The sequence below is a fragment of the Sus scrofa genome, chromosome 1 (genome assembly GCF_054392235.1).
Source record: "Sus scrofa isolate SSC_HxYL_T2T_F1_AM1 chromosome 1, Sscrofa_HxYL_maternal_Yorkshire_Landrace_v2.0, whole genome shotgun sequence".
Taxonomy (NCBI): domain Eukaryota; kingdom Metazoa; phylum Chordata; class Mammalia; order Artiodactyla; family Suidae; genus Sus; species Sus scrofa.
The window spans coordinates 14741464-14754845 of NC_139383.1; the positions used below are offsets into that span (position 1 = coordinate 14741464).

The 13382-nt window shown below is 44.5% G+C and overlaps 1 protein-coding gene across 6 annotated transcripts in view; it reads right to left on the bottom strand.

The window, feature by feature from the left end:
* The window catches only part of CCDC170 (coiled-coil domain containing 170), a 93392-nt gene that overhangs the window by 62594 nt on the left and 17416 nt on the right, over nt 1-13382 (bottom strand). The window contains exon 1 of one of the 6 annotated variants that reach the window (XM_013992484.3): nt 159-286. The exons of the other annotated variants lie outside the window; for them this stretch is intronic. The gene's annotated coding sequence lies outside the window, so the exon portion shown is untranslated. Of the gene's footprint in view, nt 1-158; nt 287-13382 lie in introns of those variants that run through there. 6 annotated transcript variants of the gene reach the window in all.

Below are 13382 nucleotides of genomic sequence, written 5' to 3' on the forward strand. Positions count from 1 at the left end.
TTCATCTTAGTGCTGCTGCATAACGTGTTGCATGTGTTTATCAAAGGGATCACATGACTTAGGTATGAAGGGCTATTGCCTTCATGATTATTCACCCTGCCATTTATTCTCCATCTCATAGCTGATCTTGGGGTCTTACAGGTGACTCAGATGAATACCTGTGGCCAGAGATAGTGGTGGTGCCTGGAGTCCTTGCTCCATCCAGAAGGGAAGAGCTCTCAGCTCCACTGATGGCTGCCAGTGCAGAAATATGAAGCCCAGGGTGGCCTCATTACATTCATTTTTGTTTTTTTTTTTTTTTTTTTTTTTTTTTTTTTTTTTTTTTTTGTCTTTTTGCTAATTTCTTTGGGCCGCTCCCGCGGCATATGGAGGTTCCCAGGCTAGGGGTTGAATCGGAGCTGTAGCCACTGGCCTACGCCAGAGCCACAGCAACGTGGGATCCGAGCCGAGTCTGCAACCTACACCACAGCTCACGGCAACGCCAGATCGTTAACCCACTGAGCAAGGGCAGGGACCGAACCCGCAACCTCATGGTTCCTAGTCGGATTCGTTAACCACTGCGCCACGACGGGAACTCCTTTTTTTTTTTTTTTTTTTATTTTTTTTTTTTTTTTTTTTTTTTTTTCATTTTTGAAGAAAAGTCATCTATCCAGACTTTTTGAAGTAAGAACTCCCAGTTTTTGCAGCTTGGTAACTAATTGAAATATTAAAAAAAAAAAAAAAAAAAACACCACACGGAGTTCCCTGGTAGCCCAGAGGGTTAAGGATCTGGTATTGTCAGTGCTGTGGCTCTGGTTACTGCTATGGCACAGGTTCAATCCCTAGCCAGGGAACTTCTGTACGCTGTGGGTGCAGCCAAAAAAAAAAAAGAGAGAGAGAGAAGAGAAGAAAACATCATATGATCCCAATAAACACATCTGCAGGGCAGATTTGATAGGTTTGGGCTGCGGGTCTCAGTTCTGCAACCTCTGTTTCTGTCCTGCTCAGGCCATAACACCTGCTTCCTTCAAGCATTATTCCTGAGTTTGGACACACACCCAAATGAAATTTCCAGGGCCTGTGGTCTCAGTGAAAGACATACAAGAAAGCCATTCATTTCTGAAGGAATATGAAAGAGGTCACACAAAGGAGTGTTTCGCTGGAATATCTAGTGTCCTCAGGGGACACGCCAGTAAAACCTGTTTATGACGGCCCAGCTGCTGAACTGCCAGCGAATATTCTGGATGGTTTGGAAATACTCATGCATGTAGAAGTCATCTTAAAGTCCTGAACTTGACAGCAACCGTTGTCATGACCAGCGTGGGTCAATTCACAAAATGCCAAACAAAACCTTCAGTGTACTTAGTAACAGCCCGTGTTTGCCAATCACAACACATCCCAGAAGAGGGTAGGTATGTACTCCTGGGGAGAGAGCATAAAACACGGAACTGATTCTAATAAGGGAACCACATCCTGTTTGGCCTCACTCAATATCCAGGAGAAACTTCTCCACCCTAACCACTCACTCAGCAATATTTTCCAAAATACACCACGTGGGGACCTAGGTCACTTACAAGAGGTTTGAACTCTAGTACATATGGCAGGCACACTGTCTTATAAAAGTCCTTAGGGAGATAAGTTTCTCGAGGGCTATGATTATTTCTTTCATTGACTTAACATGATTTTTTAGGACATGACATAGTCATACCATAACTTTATATTTCTTTCTTATGAAAAAATACTGTGTCCATTGGACATAATATTAAGAGCCCCTGGGGAGTTCTCTGATGGTCCTGAGGTTAAACTCGGTATTGTCACTGCTGTGGTTTGGGTATGATCCCTGGCACCAGAACTTCCACATGTCACGGGTGCAGCCAAAAAAAAAAAGAGCTCCTGAGACAGTCCAGAAATGGGCTTTTATTTGAGGAGGTTACAATGTAACGCAGAACCCCAGCAAAAGCATTAGCATCTTCAAATGTTCATGGGCAAAAGAAATTATGTGTTAAGATATTAATACATCTACTACTGGAACAGGGCCTACAGGAAGAAGACTCCTGGTTACTGAGTTTAGAAGACAGTTGCTAGGGTCTAAAGTACCCTTCAATGTCCAACAGACTCGAGATTATACATTATTAAATGTTTACTGAAAGCATATTTTGGGTCAGGCACTGAGCTTACAGTCTGATAAGAAAAAGAGCACTTATCAAACAACCATGCTGATGATTGTATAATTATAAACTGAAATAAGTGCAAGCAAAGAAAGAAGCAGGCAACAAAGGAAACTGACTTAAAATTAGGGCAGTGAGGAGTTCCCATCTAGGCACAGCAGAAACAAATCCGACTAGGAATCATGAGGTTGCGGGTTTGATCCCTGGCCTTGCTCAGTGGGTTAAGGTTCCTGCCTTGCTGGGAGCTGTGGTGTAGGTCACAGACGCAGGTTGGATCTGGCATTGCTCTGGCTGTGGTGTAGACCAGCGGCTGTAGCTCCAATTAGACCCCTAGCCTGGGAACCTCCATATGCCGCCAGTGTGGCCCTAAAAGAACAAAAGACAAAAAAAGAAAAAAAAAAATTAGGGCAGTGAGAGGGAAAGATTTCCCTAAAGAAGTGATGGTTAAATAGAAATTCAATAGGCAAGAGGTATTGAAACAGGAACAACTCACATCCTTCAAACAGCCAAAGTCTGGAGTTCCCGTTGTGCCTCAGTAGGAACCTCTCTAATGTCCATGAGGACGCAGGTTCAATCCCTGGCCTCGGAATTCCCGTCATGTCTCAGTGGTTAACAAATCCGACTAGGAACCATGAGGTTGCAGGTTTGATCCTTGGCCTTGCTCAGTGGGTTAAGGAACTGGCGTTGCCATGAGCTGTGGTGTAGGTTGCAGACATGGCTCCGATCCCACATTGCTGTGGCTCTGGCATAGGCTGGTGACTACAGCTCCAGTTCGACCCCTAGCCTAGGAACCTCCATATGCTGCAGGAGTGGCCCAAGAAATGGCAAAAAGACAAAAAAAAAAAAAAAAAATCCCTGGCCTCAATCAGTGGGTTGAAGATCCAGAGTGAGCTGTGGTGTAGGTCACAGACGTGGCTTGGATCCTGTGTTGTTGTGGATGTGGTGTAGGCCAGCAGCTACAGCTCCATTTCAACCCCGAGCCTGGGAACCTCCACATGCCAAGAGTGCAGCCCTAAAAAGAGAGAACTATACTCAATATCTTTATTAATACCTATAGTGGAAAAACACACCAAGCGAAAGCACTACTTCTTTGCTATAAATATATGTAGAGAAAAAAAAGAAAAAAGTCTGAAGGAACACACATCGCCTTAATATCTGTCCTCACCTCTGGGGCTGTCCACAGCACTGGAGCGGGGAAGGGGAATGGTCTGGTTTTGTTTTTTGTCCTTTTAGGGCCACACAGGCAGCACATGGAGGTTCCCAGGCTAGGGGTCAAATCAGAGTTGCAGCTGCCGGCCACAGCCACAGCCACGTGGGATCCAAGCCATGTCTGCGACCTACACCACAGCTCACAGCAACACTGGAGCCTCAACCCACTAAGCGGGGCCAGAAATTAAACCCAAGTCCTTATGGATACCAGTTGGGTTCATTTCCACTGAGCCACAACAGGGATTCCTACTTATGCATCATATGTACAATTAAATATAATTTTTTAAAAAAGAAAAATACTGGGAAGAAATGTTTAACTGCACTAATCTTTTAGTTATAGGGCTATATTTTATTCTCTTCTCTATTTTATGTTTTTCTATTTTCCAAATCCTTTACAGTGACTGTGTACTAATTTCATGATCAGAGTAAATATCCCCCCTACATTAAAAAAAAAGGAGTAAGGACAAGAATAGACAAAAATCAGAAACCCTGCCAGGTGATAGCTTTATGGAGAACTTAAGGACAGAGACACAACCCAGCAGCACAGGGATTTGAATGTGTACGAGAGCAGAGAGTTCACAGGTTTGCGCTTTTAATTAAGGCCCCTTGAAGTTAGTAAAAGTGGGGGAGGAATTCTTCAACTTTTCTGTACATATTAAACAATCTTCACCTCAAAAAAATGCATTTTACCCTACTCAAAATGGTAAGATTAAAGACCCACCCATTTACCCTCACGTGAGGACACTCTCAGTTACTGGGTCTCTCTCAGCCAACCCATGAGGCAATTTTACATTAATTTTCGAAAGCCAACTACACATGATTTGATTCGGCTACTGATATTATGATAATGATTGAAATTGCCTCACAGGGTGGCTCATAGGCTTTTCAGAATAAAGGATCGTGCTGAAGCTCAAAGGCAAAAAGAAGAGATAAGCTTATTCCTAATTTGGCATGCAGTGTGCCCAATTATCTGACCTGGGGACAATGTCTTGAGCCAGTCTTGCTTCTACGGTATTCAGTTGTCTTATTTTCCCATAGACGGGAAAAAAAAAAATGAGAAGAAAATCACTGCCTACCTCTGACACACAAAAGCACCTAACTCCATTCCTATCTTTCCATCTCATCACCCTTCCCGCTTTGTTCCAGCATTGTTCCATCCCACCAGGCACAACGGTGTCCCCAGGGTCCCCGAGGCGCTTTCATTGTGGACTGCCTCCCTTGTCTCTCTCTCTCTCTCTCCCCCTCTTCAAGCCTCCAGTGCAGCCCAGAGAGCAAGCCCTTCTAAGACTCCCTCCTCTCCTCCCCAGCTTCTCCCTCTTCCCCAACTCCCCCCTCCTCCCCAACTTCTCCCCCCTCCTCCCCAACTTCTCCCCCCTCCTCCCCAACTTCTTCCTCCTCCTCCCCAACTTCTCCCTCCTCCTCCCCAACTTCTCCCCCCTCCTCCCCAACTTCTCCCTCCTCCTCCCCAACTTCTCCCTCCTCCTCCCCAACTTCTCCCCTCTCCTCCCCAACTTCTCCCCTCTCCTCCCAACTTCTCCCCCCTCCTCCCCAACTTCTCCCCCCTCCTCCCCAACTTCTCCCCCCTCCTCCCCAACTTCTCCCTCCTCCTCCCAACTTCTCCCCCCTCCTCCCAACTTCTCCCCCTCCTCCCCAACTTCTCCCCTCTCCTCCCCAACTTCTCCCCCCTCCTCCCCAACTTCTCCCCTCTCCTCCCAACTTCTCCCCCCTCCTCCCAACTTCTCCCCCTCCTCCCCAACTTCTCCCCCCCTCCCCAACTTCTCCCCCTCCTCCCAACTTCTCCCCCTCCTCCCAACTTCTCCCCCCTCCTCCCCAACTTCTCCCCCCTCCTCCCCAACTTCTCCCCCTCCTCCCCAACTTCTCCCCCTCCTCCCAACTTCTCCCCCTCCTCCCAACTTCTCCCCCTCCTCCCAACTTCTCCCCCCTCCTCCCCAACTTCTCCCCCTCCTCCCCAACTTCTCCCCCCTCCTCCCAACTTCTCCCCCTCCTCCCCAACTTCTCCCCTCTCCTCCCCAACTTCTCCCCCCTCCTCCCCAACTTCTCCCCCTCCTCCCCAACTTCTCCCCCCCTCCCCAACTTCTCCCCCTCCTCCCAACTTCTCCCCCTCCTCCCAACTTCTCCCCCCTCCTCCCCAACTTCTCCCCCCTCCTCCCCAACTTCTCCCCCTCCTCCCCAACTTCTCCCCCCCCTCCCCAACTTCTCCCCCTCCTCCCAACTTCTCCCCCTCCTCCCAACTTCTCCCCCCTCCTCCCCAACTTCTCCCCCCTCCTCCCCAACTTCTCCCCCCTCCTCCCAACTTCTCCCCCTCCTCCCAACTTCTCCCTCCTCCCCTCCAACGTCCTCCCCCCAAGCACACGTTCCTCCCTACTTTACAGCATCTATGCTAAGTCTCGCCAATTTCGACGACGCCTCAGTTCTTTGCTCCACTTTGAAGGACTTTCCTGGCCCTCCTGCTTTTCCTTATTCCTACACCTGCTTTTGGTTTCCACGGCCGCACCAGCGCCTTCAGGGGACCGTGCGACCAGGTGTGGGATTCAGGAAATAAACTGGTGTCTGTATCTGTGTTGTGGGAAGAATTTTTGGAAGAAGACATTTCTGCATTAAATCAAGTTTTGTGAAAAAAGCTGCCCTCTTATTTTCACGTTGTTCTCTCATCCCTTTTCTCCTGGGTATCACTTAAACACCCTCCATTGCAATGTCTTTATTGAAAAGAATACAGCATTCCCAAATGTTCTTGATCCTACGGCTCTGCTAAAAGAAACTGAGTCATCTTTGCGGGGAGGGGGAAGGGCTGAAGTTAGAAAAGATGCCAAACCTTTCAAGGGTTTGCTTCAAGTACTAATCTTGATGTAATTCTACTGTGTATTAGATATGCATCTCATAGATGCTCATATATTAGATATGCATTATATATGATCATAACTAATATTCACGAAACCAGAAACTATTCCCATTCAGTCTTCACAACAGCCCTACCAGTAGGAAGTGTTCTTATCCCCTCATCGGAAAACAAGGCAATTAAGGGCTAAAAAAGGAAATTCTTTTGCCAAATAGCAAACAACTGGTAGTAGATCTGGAAGCAGTGATTGCTTTTCTGTGCTATATAATTTCCAAATTAAGTTTAAAGTATGTTTAATGAATGGGCATAAAAAATGTCCCTGCCACTGCGGGAGGCACTTTGGCATATGCCCCTTGAACATCAATTTAACTTGTAATTTGCCATGAATGTTCATGGTTCGTAGTGTCCGTCAGAACAGGAAATGGGCAACAGTAGCACATCCATAACACGGAAAGCTTGAAAACGGCTAAAAGACCCAGACTAAATCTATTTAGAGCAGCATAGATAGACCTCAAAAACAGACTGTTTTTCCAATAAAGTACATTAGAGAACAAAACTAACAGTATGACACCATTTATGGTTTTAAAATACATGGTTTTAAAATTTGTTAAACAAATTACAGATTTTCCATAGGTTTAAGCATGAATGCAAAAAGTATTTTTAATGGTCTAGAGGATAATTACCAAATTTATTTAAGAATTACCTCTGGAGGATGTGGGGAGAGGGTCAGGAAGAGAGGCGGCTGACAAAAGGAACCATAGCTGCGTTTGCCATGTTCTAATTTTAAAGGAAAAGCCACTATCATTGTGATAGTAAAATCAATTCGTTAATTAAGTCAAAGGCAGTTGAAAGCCTGTTTCAAGAGTCCAATTTACTGTGTTCTCAATTTTCACATCCTAATCTTCAGACTTAAGAAACTCAATACCATGTAAATTCTGGCTGCAGAGACAGCAGGAAACCCTGAACTTGAACCTCACTGTGCATGAGCTGGCAGAAGTGGAAAGAAGACTCACTGAGTTTCCAGCGATACTTAGAATGCATTAATTGTGCAGCAAGAAGGTTTTGACTATGTTTGGAACAGGAAGTTCCCTGTGAAAATGAATGGAATTATACAACATTATAGTCAAAATAGTATCTTCAGGAATTAAAACAAGAATTCAATGGTTTTACATGTTTTCATTAGCTATTAAAAAGATCTCCAGGAGGTCCCTCCCTGGCTCAGTGGTAAACGAACCCGTTTAGGACCATGAAGATGCAGGTTCAATCCCTGGCCTCACTCAGTGGGTTAAGGATCCAGTGTTGCCATGAGCTCTGGTGTAGGTTACAGATGCAGCTCGGATCTGGTGTTGCTAGAGCTGTGGTGTAGGCCAGCAGCTGTAGTAGCTCCAACTGGACCCCTAGCCTGAGAGCCTCCATATGCCATGGGTGCAGCCCTTAAAAAAGAAAAAGGAAAAAAAAAAAAAAAAAAAAAGATCTCACATTAACAAAGGACAAGCCAAAGAGAGAAGACACGTCTGTGCTGCACTAAATCCCTACTTTCTCTTCCAAGGTGACCCTAAGCTTTGCCCAAGTAAACTCAATAAAAATGATGCTGCTTCATCATTTCAGGTTGCATTTCTTCTGTTAGAAGGAAGCCGTAATGTCCAGCATGCATACTCCTAACAGTGGCAAGTCTCCCCAAGGACTCATTTTGTAAAACATGAGAACTCAGTGGGAAACGTTAGCAACACATAATCTCTCCAGGTTTCGTGTTCGAAAGAAATCAAATAATTTTTAAAACTCTCTATCAGAATCCTTGGAAGGCGACCAAGCAAGAGCCACAACTGAGTTTTGAGAATTAATGCTTCTTTCTCAGGTTAAATGCAGATTTCCAATCCTAAACTGCAGTGCTTAGTAACTCTCACTACGCCGCCCCCCACCCTCAGCCCCTGTGGCATGGAGAAGTTCCTGGGCCAGAGACTGGACTGACCTCAGAGCCACAGCTGTAACCAGAGCCACGGCAGTGACAATGCTGGATCCTTAACCTCCTGAGCCACCAGGGAACTCCCAGCTCTCACTACTTGCCATGAAGAGTATAAAGGTGTCCTCAGCATGCTCTGGAGGACAGGCTAAAGTGGGGATACTTCTGTTTAGGATGCCCTCCCTTACTAAAGATAGAACCCTAGTCTCACCCTCTCTCCTCCCCAAGCCACACGTCACATTGGCCCTAATGAAGAGCTCAGCAGGAGGCAGCGGGGGAAGATCAAAGCAGGAGTCAGAGGCCAAGAAGAGAATCAACTAATCAGCAGTGTGTTCGCCTTAACAGCAATCCTCTCACTCTTCTCATATTTGCAATTTAAAAGTCTCCCCAAACTGGAAGTTCCTGCTGTGGCTCAGTGGTAATGAGCCTGATGGCATCCATGAGGATGCAGATTGATATCCCTGGCCTTGCTTGGTGAGTTAAGGATCTGGCTTTGGTGTAGGTCACAGATGCGGCTTGGATCCCACGTTGCAGTGGCTGTGGCATAGGTCGGCAGCTGTAGCTCCAATTCAGTCCCTAGCCAGGGAGCTTCCATATGCCACAGGCGCGGCCCTAAAAAAAAGCAAAATAAATAAAAAGTCTTCCCAATCCGTTTTTCCCTTTGCCTGCTTTTCTGAAGGACCTGACCAAGTGAAATTCCCACCTGACCACATGGCTGTCTTCCAGCTCTCCTCTCAGACAACCTATGCTTCTCCTTCAGAGCATCACTCAGTGGTAAGGGATACATCAGATGTGTCATTAAGTCTTTAAGGGCTCCCTCCCTCCAAAGACTGATGTTCATTAAGCCATACATACCAGCACTTCACCAGAATCTCACAGTGTAAATGCTCAAGAATTACCTGCAGGATAAGTGAATGGGTGGATGGATGGACAGATGGCTGCTTTTTATTAACATGCTCGTCCTCCCGTTGGTTTCCTTCCACAATCTCACCCCATCCTCACCTGCTGTACCAAGTCCCATCAGTCTCTGGAACTGGCTGACTTTGACTGCACCCCCGGCCCCAGCGACGACGACCTGGTTTAGGAAACACACAGCTGCTCCTGCTATGACCCATCACAGCCTGCCCACCATCTCCAGGAGCATTAATATCCAGAAACCATGGATGTATCACATATAACCATAAGCCCTAACAGGAGAAGAGCCGTCTTGCCTTTGACGCTGTGGGTGTTCTGGAACATACTTCCCAGTCGCTGAGGAGCTTCTCCTATACCATGGCAGGATCATAAGTGAAAGGCTAGTCCTTTAGCTTTTCCTGTAATCAATCTTTACAGTTTACCAAAGGTCTAGAGCTTAGAGAATGACTTTAACTTCCAACCGAAGTTCTGGATTTATTTCTTACCTGATGTCAAAACAAGAAAAACAAATAAGGAAGTGAGCAAATGGCAGGAAAGAAAGATTGCAAGAGGGAATGAAGCAGAAAGAGAATGTTGAGTAGCCTATATGTGCTGCTGGCACCGTGCGCTTGTTAGGGGTGTGCCAGTTTGACTTGGCTCTTCCAAATAGATCAACACGAGCAACAAGATCGACTGGGACCAAGAGAAAAGCAAATAAGTCACTCAGTAACAGCATATCTGTTCACTACAGGAAGTCACCACAAAGGTCAAAACCTGAGGAACAATCCAATGGGGGAGGCTTTGTTCAGTAAAAGTACATCAATAGCAGGGTCAAAATAATGGAGTCCAAATAAGCATCGCTCCATAGTGGCCACACCAAACTACACTGCCACCCACAGTATAGGAGGGCTCCTTTTTCTCCACACCCCCTCCAGCACTTATTATTTGTAGACTTTTTGTGGATTGCTATTATGGAGGTTCCTTAAAAAACTAAAAATAGAATGATCATATGATCCCATAATCCCACTCCTGGGCATATATCTGGAGAAAATTCTAATTTGAAAAGATAAATGCGCCCCTGCACACTATTCACAATAGCCAAGACATGGCAAAACCTAAATGTCCATCAATAGATGAATGGAAAAAGAAGATGTGGTACATATATACAATGGAATATTACTCAGCCATAAAAAATGAAATGTCATTTGTAGCAACACAGATGGAGCTAAAGATTATCATATTAAGTGAAGTAAGTCAGACAAAGACAAATATCATACAATACTACTTATACAAGAAATAAAAATGATACAAATGAACTTATTTACATAACAGACATAGACTCAGACAGAAAACAAACTTATGGTTACCATAGGGGGAAAGAGAGGGAGGAATCAATTAGGAGTTTGCAATTAACGTCTATACACCAATATATATAAAATAGATAACCAACAAGGACCTGCTGTATAACACAGGGAACTATATTCAATAACTTATAATAACCTATAGGAGAAAATAAACTGAAAACAGGAAATATATAAAACTGAATCACTTTGCTGTACACCTGAAACTAACACAACACTGTAAATCAACTACACTTCAATAAAAGTTTAAAAATTAAAAAACTAAATAAACAAGTAAGCATCTATCTCAGATTCTGGTTTTTCAGGCATAATTTTGAAGTAGAGCATAGCATGAATGAATGCAGCTTCTAGAGCCAATCCTTTGAATGTCACTTAACAACATTAATTTAGTTAATATCGGAAACACCTCTGTAGTGAGACTACATTCCTCCTCACCGGGATCCTCACCTTGCTGCTGAGATCAGTAAAATATGTCCTATTTCGGTGAGCATAAAGGCCTCATACATCTAACTCCAACTGACCGAGTTCTCGAATGTCATAGACTCTAAGCTAACGTAGTAATTTTAAGGCATATCAACATTAGGATTGAACATGGCTCTGCTGGAGTTCCCTGATGGCTCAGTGGGTTAAGGATGTTGTCATTGCTATGGCTCAGGTCGCTGCTACGGCACAGGTTTGATTCCTTGCCCGGTAACTTCCTCATGCCATGGGTGTAGCCAAAAAAAAATTTTTAAGTAAATGAAAGAAAGAGAGGAAGGAAGGAAGGAAGGAAATGGGAGTTCCCATCGTGGCGCGGCAGAAATGAATCTGACTAGGAACCATGAGGTTGCAGGTTCAATCCCTGGCCTTACTCAGTGGGTTAAGGATCTGACATTGCCGTGAGCTGTGGTGTAGGTCGCAGACATGGCTCAGATCTGGCATTGCTGTGGCTCAGGTGTAGGCTGGCAGCAACAGCTCCGACTGGACCCCTAGCCTGGGAACTTCCATATTGGGCGGGTTCGGTTCTAAAAAAACAAAAGACAAAAGACCAAAAAAAAAAAAGGAAGGAAATGGCTTAGCAAAAACTCCCTCCACAAATAATTGTAGATGAATTTAACAGCCTTCTCTCTCTTCTCCCTTCCTCCTATCCCCCGTGGTGCTGATCTAACCTTCCCACTGCCACGGAGTAGACCTGACCTGGTTCCTCCCTGCCTACAAAAGCTGCCCACCTTAGACAAGGTAACGGATCGTCTCCTTAAAGTCTGCCAGTCTCCTCTCAACCAGCCAAATGCCCGTCACCAGTGTTTCTGCCCCAATATCCAAGGTCCACCCTAACCTTCAGTCACATAGAAACAATTAGATTTGTCTAAACGTGCTATGTATCTTTCATAACCATTCCAGGCTTGGGGTCCTTCTACCTCCTTCCCAGACTTTCTCCTTCACTTGGCAAAAGCCTGGGCCCAATTCAAGAGTTAGAATGGGCTTCTCTATGAAGCCTTCCCAGGTCACCCAGGCAGAATTCTTTATCCCAATTACCACTCCTGCTCTCATCCTCATCTTGTTTTACTTATTTTGGTTAATAACTCTCTGATTGTCTAATCAATGGGTGATAAATGTCCCCCACGTTCTTACCAAACAGAAACAATATAATATATTTTCATGAATTTATTTATAGTACTTTTCCAATATATACATACTATACTATATATTATGCACTTTTTTAAAAAAATAATTGGGGTCACACTGTAACTGTAATTTTGTATCCTACCTTCTTCACTAAATATTAATATTTTCCCAAATATTCTGTTTTCCCTGTGGCCTTCAGTAGGTCCTTGTTTGTTACCTATTTTATATTCAGAAGTACGTATATTTTAATTTCAACCCCTCCCCCCAACTTCCTCTTTGGTGACATTGTTAGTTTTCTATATCTGTGAGTCTACTCCTGTTTTGTAAATAAGTTCTTCCGTATCTTTTTTTAGATTCCACATGTAAGTGATGTCATATGATATTTGTCTTTATCTGTCTGGCTTATTTCACTTAGTATGACAATCTCCAGGCCCATGCCAGGTATTCTTTAAAAATATTAAGATGGGCACAATATTCCATCATGTGGCTGTAATTTAATCCGACTATTCTATTAACAGACATTTAGTTCTTCTTCCTATCTCTCACTATTACAAATCTGTTAGAATTTCTGATTGTTTCCTTAGGATAAATTTCTGGAAGGGAAACCACTAGGTCCAAGTAAATAAAAAATGTAAGGGTTTTCAAAATACTGCACATGAAGTAGCAGTATTACATTCTCACCAATAATTTTTTATAACAGTTTCGTGATAGTAAGGGGACTGCTTACTCAGTCCCTTCTCAGTATTTCTCTACTGCTATAAAGATGTCTGCATTTTAACACTTATCACACGGAATTTCCTTGGTGGTGCAGTGGGTTAAGGATCTGGTGTCACTGCTGTGGTTTGGGTCACTGCTACGCATGGGTTCGATCCCTGACCCCAGAACTTCTGCATCCTTGGGCATGGCCAAAAAGAAATATTTATCACATGAACAATAACATAGTAATACGAGTTACCATTTTTTGAGGATTTGAGATATATAAGCACTGTACTAACATGATTGCACTTGATCCTTACAACTTTTTTTTTTTTTTTTTTTTTTTTTTTGTCTTTTTGCCTTTTCTTGGGCCACTCCTGCGGCACATGGAGGTTCCCCGGCTAGGGGTCGAATCAGAGATGTAGCCATCGGCCTACGCCAGAGCCACGGCAATGCGGGATCCAAGCTGCGTCTGTGACCTACACCACAGCTCACGGCAACGCCGGATCCTTAACCCACTGAGCAAGGCCAGGGATCGAACCTGCAACCTTATGGTTCCTAGTAGGATTCATTTACCACTGACCCATGACGGGAACTCCATCCTTACAACTCTTACAGAGGAGGAGGAGCTCAGGTTTGCCCAACAGAGAGCA